This window comes from Brachypodium distachyon, chromosome 2 (assembly GCF_000005505.3).
Source record: "Brachypodium distachyon strain Bd21 chromosome 2, Brachypodium_distachyon_v3.0, whole genome shotgun sequence".
Classification (NCBI taxonomy): domain Eukaryota; kingdom Viridiplantae; phylum Streptophyta; class Magnoliopsida; order Poales; family Poaceae; genus Brachypodium; species Brachypodium distachyon.
The window spans coordinates 51,557,411-51,572,530 of NC_016132.3; positions in this window are offsets into that span (position 1 = coordinate 51,557,411).

Sequence of the window (15,120 nt, forward strand, 5' to 3'; positions counted from 1 at the left end):
CGCGGAAGAATCACGGACCCATGCTCGCGATACTGTGTATCCTCCTGTGTGGGGTCTGGTGGTAGAGTATTGAACATCCAGCTGTGTTGGATAGAATAGTCCTCTCCTTGAGCGTGATCCTGCTCACTACCCCGCGAGGGTTCGGACAACGACGACTGATGCCCGTAGGCTCTAGCATGTGGGAAAGTACTTAGCATTAGAATTGTGTAGCAGTCATGGTAATGAACACAATATATATAAATATACATACCCTGTGGCTGGGTCTGTGGACGAAACTCAAAGTTCATCGTGAGACTCTGCTGGTGCTGCCACGCCAAACCTCCAGCCTGAAAAGAGGGGGGCTGCTGCTCCCATGCCGAACCTCCAGCCTGAAAAGAGGGCTGCTGCTGGTGCCAATAGTCGAAAGAATACTATGGCTGGTGCCACGACGAACCTCCACCTACTCAGGAGGTGGTGGCCTGGGCGTCGACTGCTCTGGTAGACGTGGATGCGGGTGGTGTCGGAGGTGCGGTGCTTCCTGCTGACGTGGCCGCTGCTGGTGCGTGGAGGGACGCGGGGGCCGTACGAATGCTTGGTGGTAAACGACGTCCGAAGTGCGGGTGCACGTGATAGCCGCGTAAACAAAGCGTAGGTTCTCCTCCATTCGTCTTAGCCAGGACTGGTGCGGCTCCCATGGTAGCAGAAGTGGACCGGTGGAAAGCGAACGTCCATACGCAGCGAACTCGGCCTGTAAATCCTGTGTCAACTGAGCCTGCAATTGGCACGAAGAGTATTACATATATATGGCAAAGTACGTAACAAACACATGCATTATGTTAAGAGAAAATATTTACCGCGTGCTGTCTAGAGCCTGAAGCAGACTGGCTAGGGTACATATCTTGCAAACTCGGCTCGGCTATCTCCTGGGGGTGAGAGTGTCGAATGATGCTCAATCCGGCAGCTGTCATGTACCTCAAAATGCCTCATGACCCTCTGCCAGGCCATCTCCTCCACGTAGACGTCGCAGATGATCTTTGATTTTGTCATCCTGTAAGCGTAATCTCTCGTGCAGACCATGGACATCCCGCCAGGGTATCTAAGATCGATGGCGTCCTGTGTCTACGGCTCCCAGACAACCGCCTCAGAGTGCAACACGTCGAACTGCTCGTTGAGTGATGGGTAGCAATTCCTGACCTGATCGTGTGCAAAGCGTCTCTGTAAAAAAAATAAGTAAGCTTTATTCATGGTTTATGTAAACTAATGTATAAATTTTACATTCGACATACCTTGTTACGTGTCCAAATTGTTGCGAAAGTAGGCAGGTCGATGTGTTCTAAGTCAAACAAGTCCTGCTCAGGGTTAGGGTGATCACCCGTTACGTCTGGTCGGCCGATAGAAAACCTCTCCCACGACCAGAGCTGCAACAATAAAGGACATCCAAGCAGGGCTGACTTGGTGACGCAAGCTGGCAAGCGTTGCACATACCTCGGTACGTTGGCGCTAAGACAGCCGAACCCCAACTCCTCTGTGTGATGTCGTCACCGCAAGTTGCATTCGCGATATCCACTGCAATAGGGATGTAGCGCGCACAAATGGTGGTGACGTGGTTCTCGGTGAACATCACCTTACTGAGAAGCCACATTATATATGCCTTAAGGCTCGGAGTGATCTGAGGCTCAGTCATTTGGGTCTTTGGATACCCAAACTTCTGAATCTGCATGCAACAAAAACCAAGTGTTAGTAAACCCATGCAAGTATATGAGGTATGCTCTTAGATATATTAATTTAAAACACATCGACTAACCTGGTAATTGAGCAACCAATCTAGCTTAGGTCCGTGAGCCTCCGAGGTGAGTGGCCCAGCTCCGGCAAGAATACCTTGAAAACGTAATGCCATACCCTCCTGCGAATCAGCTGGTGCCTACAACGGTCCTATGGGATCACCCACCAATGGTAGTCCCAGTAGCATCGACACATCCTGGAGAGTAGGAGCCATCTCTCCCCAGCGAAAGTGAAACGTGTTTGTCTCGGGCTTCCATTTGTCCACTAAGCAGCTCAGTAGCAAGTGGTCAATTTGTAGCCGTGTAGAGTTGAAGCCTCGTCGCTCGCCCTCTACCATTTCCGCACGAGTTGCCTCAACAAGTCGTGCGAACGGTAAAAGGTTCCAACTGCTGTCTGTGCAGCCACTGCTGCTACATGTGTTGCTACCGCTGCGACTCGTGCCTCTCTCCTCTCCCTAACATGTTTCTTCGTGAATGCATCAAGATAACCATGTATCCTAGTGTACTTCCATTGTTGGTTCTGTTTCCAGAGTTTCTTGAATAGATTCATAAGTGACTTGTTCCTGAACTGCGAGAAGAAGTTGGCCCCCAAATGCCACATGCACCAATGACTCTGCATGTCCTGCCATGGAGTTTGTTCATCAGGCCCAGGGTTTGTCAGTATCCTTATCTCACTGAGTATGCCTGCATGTCTGTCATGAAGGATGCACACATTCGGCTTATCATGCACAACTGCTCTCTTGAGCTGTCTGAAAAACCATAACCAACTTTCAGTATTCTCACCCTCCACGAAAGCAAATGCGAGCGGAACGATTTGATTGTTGCCGTCTTGACCAATGGCGGTCAAGATCTGCCCCCTGTATTTGCCAGTGAGAAAAGTTCCATCTACGCATATCACCGGTCGATAATGATCGAAAGCTTGGACACATACACCGAAAGTGAAGAACAGTCGATGCAGCACCCTCACAGTTTGATGCTCTGGGTGCAGGAAGTGTTGGATGTCGACATAGATCCCTGGATTACGGGCTTGTAGTGTATGGAGGAAGCGGACAACAGAGTCGTACGAGTCGAAAAACGAACCAAATCTTTCCTCAAGAGCGCTCTGCTTAGCCCTCCAAGGCTTGCCATACGAAATGTTGTACTTAAACCTTACCCTGACCTTATGCATGATGGCCTTCACTTCCATTGCTTTGCTCTCCACTATCTCCGTGTAAAGCAACCGAGCAAGAAGCGTCGATGAGAGGTTACGATGGTCTTGAGGGATACTGGTAATGACACATGTGTGCAACACCAAGTCACTCACAACCCAATCCATGTCATACTTAGGAACATAGCCATGCACCCTCCCGGGACAATCTATTTGTTCGCACTTCATTGTCAAATATTTTTGTGAAGAGACTGTTGTTTTGAAAACCCTTTGCGTGGACATTGCCCAAGCAATTATTGCATCCTGCAGATGTTTCTTGTCAGGAAATCTGGCACCCTTTCCAATGTTGTTCTGATGATATTGCCATGCAGAATCGTTCCCATCGTTCACGGTCATAGCTGAAGAGAAGTCCTGATTCCATGATGCAGGAATCGGCACCTCCTCTGCGTCCGACTCACGAGACTCATCGTCATAAGAACTACGACCATGTATCTTCATCCTCCATCTGGTTCTGCAAGTGACCATCTTCTTCGTCCGCATCTGTCTCACCAGTGCACTCATCCTCTCCTACTACTCCGGAGCTCACTCCGGAGCTCTGGCCTGATTCATAACCACCACCTCCAGCATTCGACACAGAGTTTGCATTGGACAAGTCATAACTTGATTCACCCTCGCCTTCAGCTGGATTGGTCTCATGAGCGACAACTTGTATTAAGGCGAAAGGTATAGTTCCGCTTTTCTCGCAACTTTCTAACCAGTGCACCCACTTTGATGTCCGGTCTATCGGCCTCAAAACCCAGAAAATATTTGAACTTGACTGGGTCCACAATGCTTGCACACGGATGGTGTATGCTTCAGGATTGAGCGCTAAACATCCTACCAACCATTCCTGCAACTGACTAAACGTCCATGTTTGAGGGGCCGTTTGATCCAACTCCACATGCTTAAGCTGACTCAGATCAACTCCGTGCTCAGTTGTTAAGACAGTACCGGAACCGTAGTAAAAAACAAACTTCACTACTCCGGACATCTCTGATGCCTAGAAAAATATTAATACGCGTCAAATACTAAACAATACGGCATAAACAAGATCTAGCCTATCAAAACATATTAATACCGACCATAATATATAGACGCATCAAATACTAAGAAGTATGACATTAACCGTTGTACAAAAAAATTAGCAGTACGAAACCCTAAAACATACTGTGATATATAAATAGACACGGGACCCACCATCCCCCTTTCGGCCACGGCGAGGCCGACTGGCCCGTCGGGCCCAGCGTAGCTGACCGGGCTTCAGTCGGTCTGGGCCACGTCCACTGCCTCTTGCGGAACCCACGCTCTCCGCAGCCTACCTCAAGTGGGCCTGGCCGAGGCCGACTGGACCCAATCGGCCTGGGCCAGGTCGAGGCCGTATTATTTTTGAAAAACGCGTATTATTTTTAAAAATGATTAAAAAATCGTATTATTTAAAAAAAATTCGGAAATGACCGCTCCTAACGGAAGCATAACACATGCACAACACCGCACAGCCAAGGCAAAGGCAAAACAAGCGTTGCATCGCCATACCAATTTCTTAAAAAGGCCAAGACAAAGGAAAAAAAAGGCAACAAAAATAATAGCACTCAAATTTCAAATTTGCACATGAAAATTTAAGTGCAATTTTAAAAGTTGCGGCTGAAATTTTAAAATTTGCGCGTTAAATTTTAAAAATTGCACTGAAGTTTTCCGCGCAATTTTAAAGTTGTGACTGCAATTTTAAAAAAAACGGCGTGAAATTTAAAAATTGCATTGGAATTTTATGTGCAATTTTTATATGAATTTTTTTGAAGGATTAAACTATCCATTGTGCATTTCTAAAAAGAAGAAACATAGGCATCGCTTAGCACATTCCCCTAAACGGGCCTCCCATGACAAAAAAAACCCATAACCGGGGCCCCGCTATGGATCTAGACGAAACCCAACTAAGGCCCGGTTGCTATTCTACGATAGAATAACACATACATAATTTGTGCAACTGTGAAACTCGGATTGTGCAGTCGAAAAACACACATCAACCATTTATGATAAACACAGTCGAATAAACTAGATAAATGAAATATAAAAAGGCAAATACATATTAAGTGCATTATAATTAGTTGCATATGAAAAAAAAAGATAATGAAAACAAGGAAAAAAATGAACCAAGGTATAAATAAGAAACAAAAATAGAAGAAGAAGAAGAAGAAACTAAAAATGGACCTGCAGGAGATTCAAACCTCCAACTATATACGCGCATCTATGCAAGGAGGAAACCATGCTAATAACGGTTCGGCTAATCACAATTCACAGACCACCAAAGCGGCTAGCTGACGCAATCTACATTCAGTTGGGCCTCTTTTACGTGCATGTGTATATGTCGACTGAGAAAATGTGTTTCTCGGGCAACTGCTCCCTAGCAATTCTCAAGAAGTTTTTATAATGAAAGAGACCGACAAGAACTCATATCTTCGTCGATCGCTTAAATATTGGATTCACATTTTCTTTTGGGACACCATGTTAGGTTGATCTTATCTTTGTTTCTAGTCACCCGTTAATTCCTACTCCGTTTTGAGCAAATCCTCTCACCGCTAATAGCATCTTCAATAGTTGTTGATGGTTAATTTGCCATGAAGCATGTTTTGGTGGTGTAAAAAAAAATAGAGAGATCAAAGGTGCATGTAGATTAATCTGTGCATAGGCTCCAAGGTAGAATAAGAAAGCAAACAATATATTAATTCTCTCATATCTTATTGGAAGATACATACGTTCAATTCAAGTAGTGGTACGAGAATTGTTGAGAGATGGCATGGACATTTTTTCCTCACATGCTAACATATAAATTGTGGTATTTTTTTTGCGTAAATTGATGTAGATGTCCTAACTAGTTCTCCGGTACTTTGCTACCGTTAGTAATGTAAATTCATGTTTTATTTACTCATTTTATTTATTTGTATTTTCTTTGGATTCGGCACACTCAAATATGGACTGTCAAATTTTCCTAGATTTTTCAGGACTGGGTTTCGTATTTGATTGAAGTTTTATACTCCCTCCGATCGTAAATTGTTGTCGAAATATTACATGTATGTAGAAGCTTTTTAAGAATAGATACATTCATATTTGAGAAAATTTAAGTCAAAAATTTAGAATTAGAGGAAGTACTCTATTTACTAACTTTCTGTAATAAGAAAAGTCTTTTGTTTTGGTTTTTCATCCTCTCGGGCCCAAACTTCTGGCCAAGCCCAAACTTCACCGTGCCACTCCCGCTCTCTCTCACTGTCTCTTTCTCTCTCTTTTGAGGGGTCTCTCTCTCTGTGTATGTCTTTTCCGCCTAGGCCAAGCCCAAACTTCCCTCGAACTAGGCCTTTCCTTTCCTCGGCCCAACTCCTGCCTCTGCCCCGTTTTCCTTTCTTTGTCCACCGATTCTCCTCAAATTATACTTGAGAGTTGAGAGTAACGAAGACAACAACGAGAGGACAATGGTACAGCCTGATACTTGTGAGAGTAATGAAGAACACAACATATGACTAAAGGCATACATTGCTAGCATAGTTGTCAAATATTAAACTGGTGAACTACACGAACCAACCCTTTACCGAGCTAATCAAGGCTTCAAGAGGCTCAGTGATTTGCAGTCACAATCTTAGCAACATTAAGTTATGGATTGTTCTTCTCATCACATAGAACAAAAAAGACATGTCAAAAGCTATGATCACACTGCATCATTTCCCACCTCAATTTGTCCCTCCTTTCTTTTCGCAGAACAGAAGAACGCCTCAACATGCCTACAGATGACAGCTGACCGAAAATCAAACCAAGTCTCGAGATCCCAAATTTCTACCGCGTGTCTCAAAGCAGAAAAAAAAAAGCAGAGCTTGTTCTCTTGGATCTTCAGGAACAGAAATAGCGAAGGGCGTGTGCCTCACCTCACGGAAGACAGAGACGGCTACGAGGATGAAGAAGACTGAGATTATACGAACAAGCTGAAGAAAATGATGCCTCGCGTCGTCCATCCAGCTTCCCATTGCCCCTGGTCCGTGGACTCCTCACGTCGTTGATCCAGTTTCCCGTCGCCCGTCACCTATTCCTCGTGCCGCTAATCCGGCTCCGGTCGTCTACACCTCAACGGGCCACGGAGCACGCTCCCGTCACCGGCGTCGACGTTGTCATCACAAAAGTTTTGTCCCCTCTCTTTCCTTTCAGCTGGGAGCGAAACGAGCTGATGCCGGGCCGGCAAACGAATCAGGACCTCCCTGTGCTACGTGAGCTTTTTCGGCCGTAATGAGCCGGAACCTGCATGTTTTTGGGCCGCCTTGGTCCGAAAATTTTCCAACTCTGAGTTTTACACCGTAAATGGGCTAGAAAACGCCCATCCAAGCAGGGAGTTTTCTAGCCAAGTGGCAAGTGTATCTAACAACGTTGATAAATGTACTCCCTAGCTTGAAGCCTTGAACCAACACCTCGGTGACTCCATTGGATGAATATTTCGGGTGCGTTTGGAACCGAGCCTAGAACCCAGGCTAGAACCGTTTGGCGAGGTTTGCTGGGCGAGGTTTGGTGTTCGGTAGCGAGCGAATTGTCTGGCTTTTGAAAGCAAGATAGCCAGCTTGGGCCAGAAAAATCTAGCTTTCGTAGGAGAGCCAATTCGGCTAGCGTTCAACGGCTAAGAGCAAGAATAATAGTGGGCTATAACCTGGATACAAAAATTAAATATTATTTTGATGCTTAGTTGGAGGAAAGAGAAGAGGAGAGAGAAGAGAAGTGGGTTGTTAACTAGTAGCCAGCTGCAACACGTGCTCCTAGACACCCTGTGAGACTGTAACGTGAGCCTGCTATTAATAAATTAGTGTTTTTTATACAACTTATTATACATGCTAGTTATTATACTACTTAAAAATGACAAGGCAATACTTACAACCAGCAGCAAGACTATAACTATTAATCTTGCTCTAACCAGGTCGCCTGAAAATCTCCCTCGTTCCAAAACAGCGGCAGTACCAGCAGATGAGGAGCGGTTAAACCTTGCCCTCAAATGGGTTGAATCAAATGAGCAGCGGTGGCAAGGCTTGCCCAGCCGGAGCTAACTAGCTTGGCCCAGCTGAGCAACGGAACCAAACGTAGCCGAATTCATAACCGGTGGAATTCCCATGCCAATTGGATATTCTAAACGAAAGCTCTCGTTATATTCCAAGTAACTCTCCAAGTGAAACTATTTTTTTTGACAAGTGTCTCCAAGTGAAACTAGGCAAAGTGGGAGGTGCTCACAGAGAATCCTAGCATGGTCAGAAGGCGGCAGGCAGGCGGTCAAAGCAGACGTGATGGAGGATTAGTTTAAGTAAGAGCGCATCTACCCCGCGATCCGCGCCTCCAACGTTTACATCTCTGTACATAATCTGTAATCATGATTCGTTACAACTTGCAGCTCGTGTTATACCAGTATATAATCACGTAAATTGCCGGGTAATTTCGTGGAATTTCATGAGTTACCCAAGTTAGGGTTAGAATGTTTAAAACATCCTCATTAGGCTTTTTTTCTTTCGTTTTGTGAGGAGGATGTAATTAATACTCCCTCCGTCGTATTAAGTGAATTTTTATTACATGTATATAGACGTATTTTAGTATATAGATGCGTCCATAATTAGACAAATTCGAGTCACTTAATATGAGACGGAGGGAGTATTTGCTTGTTCTTAAGATAAATGGATTTGCTGCTGAAAATTTGAGACTTTTTTAATATTTGCTTGTTCTTAAGATAAATGGGTTTGCAACTGAAAATTCGAGATTTTTTGTGAGTATAAAAGTCTTACAAATTGAAAATGAGGAAGTACACTCTCTGCTACCCGTGTGGTTAGTTGAAAATAATTAGATGGGGGTACAAAACTAATTATTTTTCGCAAGCATTTTTATAGAAGTGGAAAGGATTTGGATATTTATATGTCGTATTTCTTCGCAAATCTTTAATACTTAGAAAAATAGTTTTTGTGATTTGGATACATATTTGAATTTCTATTTGATCTGGGCCGTTGAATGTTGATTCCCGATCTATTATATACTAAAAGTAATATGAGGGGTACCGAGGGAAGCCACCACGTTGATCCACATCATTTGAATTATTCAGACCATTAGATCTGATATCTGATGGGTAAGACTTAATGAATGAGATAACTTTGTTGGGCTAGCATAAAAGGTTAAATTGGTTTAAGGCCCACCTAAACCAATATTGATATACTAGGCCTTTTATCCCCTAAAAAAAGCTAGGCCTTTTATCTTTGTACGGGCATACTGTAAGACCCCGGCACAGGAATTATGCAATTTAGCCCCAAATTGCTAATCTTTGCATAATTCAAGCCTCAGGTTTTTAACCTATGATAAACACTTCAATACAAACATGCATTAATGTGCTCATCACAGGGTTTTGCAACATGAATATCATTACCAAAACTTTACAGAAGAGAGTAATTACAAAGCTCATACAAGGAGCAGAATAACAAATATTACAAAGAGAGAACACATGTCCCAACATTACATCGTTACATCAGCGGAAGTCGAATTATGCCCGAGTACAGACAAGAATACAGCATGGCCTGAAGAGGCTGGAAGCTAGAACGAAACCGCCACGAGTCTCAGAACCCTGATCTGGATCTCCTGGCTAAACATCGAATCCAACGTCGTGCTCCACGAAGAAGCTAGCGGCTCACCTGCTCTGCTGGAACCTCTGAAAAAAACAACGTTGTAAAGCAACTGAGTACAAAGTACTCGCAAGACTTACGGGGAGAACTAAACTAAATATGCAACAAGTCTCAAAGGATGGATAAATATGGTGGGGTTATGCAGCAGCAATATATCTGAAGAGACACACTAATAACAACGTCTAAGTAGAGGAAAAGAAGCGTCTACTAAGCGAGGTGATTAACCTATTTACTAAAACACCAAACAACACAATCCTCATATCACCCCCTCAACACCCTGTGAGAAAGCAATCCAAAGGACACTCACACTTAAGCAGTTTTAAGCATATCCATGATTAAGGCTAATTACTACTCAAGTTTAAGAGATTAAGTTGGTTAAGTTTTCTATGATCAAGTAATGACCAACCAAGTCGTCCTTAACCGCGGAGATGGCTTTCCGAAAGATTTATCCCTGCAGGATGCACAAATTTACCCGTACACGTTCGACCAACCCACCAATATCAAGCGTGCTCACACTCAAATGTGCGCTGGCAGGATTGAGCGACACGACGTTTCCAAGTTCCACAACTAATCCAGGGAACCACCCAACTGAGTCTAATTCGAAACTAGAGCCCGGCAAAAGCGTCATACGGACTCAAGAGTTGCGTGGACATCTGGTAGTGGTTCAGAGTCCGCAGGATAACCACTCCAGACTAGTGCCGCGGTCCTATATGAATGCAAAGTCACCAACAAGTCTCGTACACAACACTAGTGTATATGCGATATGCCAAATGGAACGCCCAAACTATGTGGCCCCAGGAAGAGCTGAGGATCAAGTACTAAGTCGAGGGGGAACCCATATATTCTTCCACGAGCGGTTAGCGCGAAGTTTCTTGGATCGGCGAAAACGAGAACTCAGTCCTTAGGTCGGCGCAAATGGAACAAATCACCAATGCGTTAGAGCACGGCCTCCCATTGTTGCCTTGTTGCAGTTTAATATCATATCACAGTTTTAAGAATGTAATTAAAACATAAAGTAGCATGTGGATGTAGCAATTGTGTAACCCCAAAGTAAGGACACTAGACCAGCAGTCTAAGCAAGACTTCTAATGACCAAGTAGGGCAACAAACAAACATGTGACATGGTAATAGGACAAGTAACAAGTCATGAGGCAATAAGTGGAGCTGGCTAATAAGCTATGCAATCATAACGGCATCGGGACAAGATTGAGATCGTATCTTAATGCAAGATTAAGGGAGAAGCAATAGGTGTAATCAACATGGTCAAGGAAGGGTTACTTTCCTGGAGTATTCAATTGTCCGGAATTGAGCAAGAATCCTGTAAGAAGAACACAAGCGTAGTCGTAGTCGTCGTCGTCGGAACAGGAGACTAGCGAGGAAGAAGCAAATACACCACATAGAAGAAAAGTATAAGCATACAAGATACACATGGTATTTAATATGCGCAATCAACGAATGCTGCGTGATATATAGGGATGATGCATGTCATATTAAGGATTCTGAAATTAAATCGGATATATAATTTACCAAGTTAAATAGAGTCCGAAAACACTACACATAGCATCTATACAACTCTATATGCAAGGAATAGAGTTTAATGGATTAACTACACTCAACATTATAGTTGTATCATCATGCATGAGAATGACATGGATAGGTGCGATGCGTGCTTTAAAACAAGAACAACACACCAAACAAACGAGTCGAACGGGGTTGCACACGCCAATGGCAACGAGGTGCCAGCAACTATCGATACTATCGGTACATACACGGCATCTCATAGAACACATGCATTTCATATATTCGCGACCTACGGGTCTACGCTGAAGAACGGTGGCTTCACGGGACGGTCGCACCTTATACCTTGGACACGCGCGGTGTCGCGATGTAGAGGAAGTAGCCGACGTAGACAAAGTAGTCGTACACGTAGGCGATGTAGGCCACATAGTCGTCGTAGGGGAAGTAGTGGTTCACGGGACCGGCTCGGAGGTTCGAGGCGATGTTGGTCTCCACGGTGCCGACGATGTGTGGCAGCAACACGTGCAGCAGCGAGGCGTCTCGACGCGGAGCAATAGCAACAGCAAGCGGCTGACAGGCAGGGCCCACACATAAGGGACACAATTTTAAAAAAATAGAAAAGAAAAAGGGGAAGAAGGCCACGGGCCTGGGCTTGGACCTGGCTTGGGCTTGGGCCGAGCTGGGTTCAAAGACGGCCAGAAGGGGGCTCGGTCTGGGCTTGGCGATGAGGCGCACGGGCGCTGGGCAGCAGAGAAAGCCGAAGGAGATCGGGCCGGTGAGGCAGAACGGCGAGGCGGCCGGAGCAAAAGGGAGCAGGGAAAGAGGGAGGCGGACGCGGCGACGAGGTGGAGGCGGCGCTCGGTGGAGAGGGGGCGAGCGGGCGGCCAGGCGGAGGCGAGGCGGAGGTGCGGGCAGGCGCGGGGAGTCCTGGGCGCGGGAGGTCGGTCGCCGGCGAGGTGGCTTGGCGGCGCGAGGAGCAAGGGCGGGCGCCGGAGAGGAGGTAGGCGAGGGGGCGACGAGGAAAGGCGGCTTGGCGTGCTCGGCAGGAGGAGGGGCTCGGGCGAGCAAGGCACGCGTGGGGAGCAAGGGCGGCGAGGAACTGGGCGGCCACGGGAAGGGAGAGGCGGCGCCGACGACGCGCGTGGCCAGGGGGTCGCGGGAGGAAGGCCGCGGGGAGAGGGAGCTTCGAGGGCGCGCCGGCCATGGGAGGGTGGCGGCGGCAGGAGGAGGAAGAAGAAGGGGATCGGGTGAGGAAGAAAGAGGAGAGCGGCGGCGGCAGGAGGAAGAGAAAGAAAAGAGGAGAAGGGGATTAAAATAGGTACGGTTAGGGTTTTGGTTTAGTGGGCTTTTGGGCCAACAAAAGCCTCAAACAAATATACAGATTTTTTCAGATTAGTTTTCACAATAAAAATAAGACACAAGAGGAAGGTCCAATGAAACCTGGATTTATTTTGTCAAACCAAATTAGGTTTTCTACAAAAATAATTTAGGCTTTCGCGAACACGCGATAAGGCAAGCACATTAAAGACAGCTTCATGCAAACGAATGTAGTTTCATGTGACATGATGCTAATGACATGGCAAAATAATTATGATGACAAGAGCATAACAGATGATGAAGATAAATAAATTACAAAACAATCCCAAAAGGGATTATAAGGAAAATGGTTGCTCTCGGACTGTTACACATACACATGGGCACGTGTCTAGCCTTTTATCTTCATACGGCCAGGTAGGAGTCCTTAGAATTTATTTATTTAGGAATATTCTTAAAAAAGAATTTACGTAGGAATCATCTGTGCGCAAGAAGCAGAAAAAAGGATCAACTTCCATAGATAGCTAACGCCATAGTGGTGCGCTTGACTAACTTGCGTGGAATTTTTCTTTTCTTTCTTGGGCAACACATCAGGGATTACCACAAAATAAGAAACAAATGATTATTCCATCAAAAAACGTATATTCGTTCCATATAAAAAAACAAATGATAGCTCACGTTCTAAACTTTATTCCAAGTATCGATATAGTATTCATGTATTTATCACATTAAGATTCATCATTGTTCAATTCCTAACTATTAATATAACTTGACGTAGAGACGACATATGAGTAAGCGACCGATTAACCAACATCCAAACTTCAAATTTGTGTATTGGTATTTTAAGTGCGCGGGAAACATGAGGGGTACCATGGAGAGGCTCCACATTGATCCACATCATCCTAATGATTTTAACCGTTGGATCTTATATTTACTGGTTAGGATTTAATGAGTATGGCATATTTGATTTGATTGATGAGCTAGATTTAGGCCCGGTACGAATTAACATCGGATGGTCCGATGTAGAAAAAAAAAGAAATGGAACGGGTGCAAGGTGTGCGTTCGCAATTGTTGTAAATAGAAATTCTATTGACGTGATTTGTAGTTGAAGTCATCTGCTTAAGTGAATCACGTCTGGCATGATTTCCAAGATAAACTTTTTGAAAACAATTTCGATAAATAGGTTTCACATTGTGCTTGATTGATAAAACCAAATCAATAACAATTTATGTTTAAACATTGTGCTTGATCGATAAAACCATATGGCAAGAAATATATTAAAAAAAAATTCGCAGCAGTGAGAACAAACTTTTGGTGTAATTAGACAATGAATCATCGATACAAATTCTTTTGACATGAGTTCTAGCAACCTTTTTTTGGCGAAAGGCAAATGTCATATATTAAAGCAACCAACTTTTACAATACTATGTTCAATTAAACAAAAACAATTACTCAACTCAACTTTTTTGACGTGGCAGCCGCGAAGTAACCGGTCTGAGCCAGAAGATGCCTGCAATAGTAACCTAAGAAGCAGACCGTCGGCTCAGTCCCGGAGAAAGGCGACGTTGAGGGCTGATGACTATGGTAGATTCAGCCAAACAGATATGTCAAGACCTAACCTTAGTAGCTCCGAGACGAAGCCAAAGTTGGTTCAACCTCGCCGATCAGAGAAACTACACAGACAAGAAAAGCATCCACAAAACACGAAGATAGACCAAATGAACTACTCCATAAGAGTCGCCGCCAACGAGTTCGTTCCTGGTGAGGTGGATTAGTAGTGGGGGAAATCTTATTCTTAAACCACATGGTGGCGTTGTTGGGGGATGACCCCGGGTAGGGTCATGACGACACAACTTTAGCCGAGATAACGAAAGCAAAGCCGGCATGGTTATGTATGCCGGCATGGTAAAGTCAAACTAACACTAAACCGGCATCCTGGACGTATGCCGGCTAACCATATTGTCTTATGAGCTTGCAGGATAAGGACGAGCACCTTAATCTCGGCCCACGCCCAGATCTCTCGACGGTCTTATCCTGACCACGCGGCAGAGGGTAAAGTAGCGTCATCATTATCATGGAAAAGACAGTCGCCGCTCACGTACCAGTGCCAGGCGACTGTACAAGAGAAGCACCGAAAGAGAATCTCTGACGGAAGCCGGCAGAGGATAGCGGTACTTTCTACAGGGTGCCAGGGAAAAGTAAAGTTGTCTTGTCCCCTATGGTGCCACCGGGAGGGAACCAAGTCGCGTGCCCGGCAGGATCCAAGGAAGATGACGTTAGGACTCGGCCCACATGTCAGTGTGGCATGGGCGGTATATAAATAGAACCTCACCCCTCTGTAGGAAGGGACGGAGCACTTAGGCATCTAGGGTTTCCCCTTCTTCTTCTTCCTCCTCAAGAATACAGCTCAAGGAGCGCCATTGTAAAGCTTGTCTATCTCGGCTAATACAACAAAACAGGAGTAGGAGTCTTACCTCGACAAGAGGGCTCCGAACCTGGGTAAATCTGTGTGTGTTTGTGTAACTTGTGCGTGTTTTCCTTCACGTCCTCCCTCCTCCGGTTCCTCCATCGTCCATCGGCCCCAAGTTAAGCCATCCTATGACATCTGCCGTGACACCACCACGACAGGCGCTATATCCACCATAGCGACGCAGCCAAGGAATCAAACCTA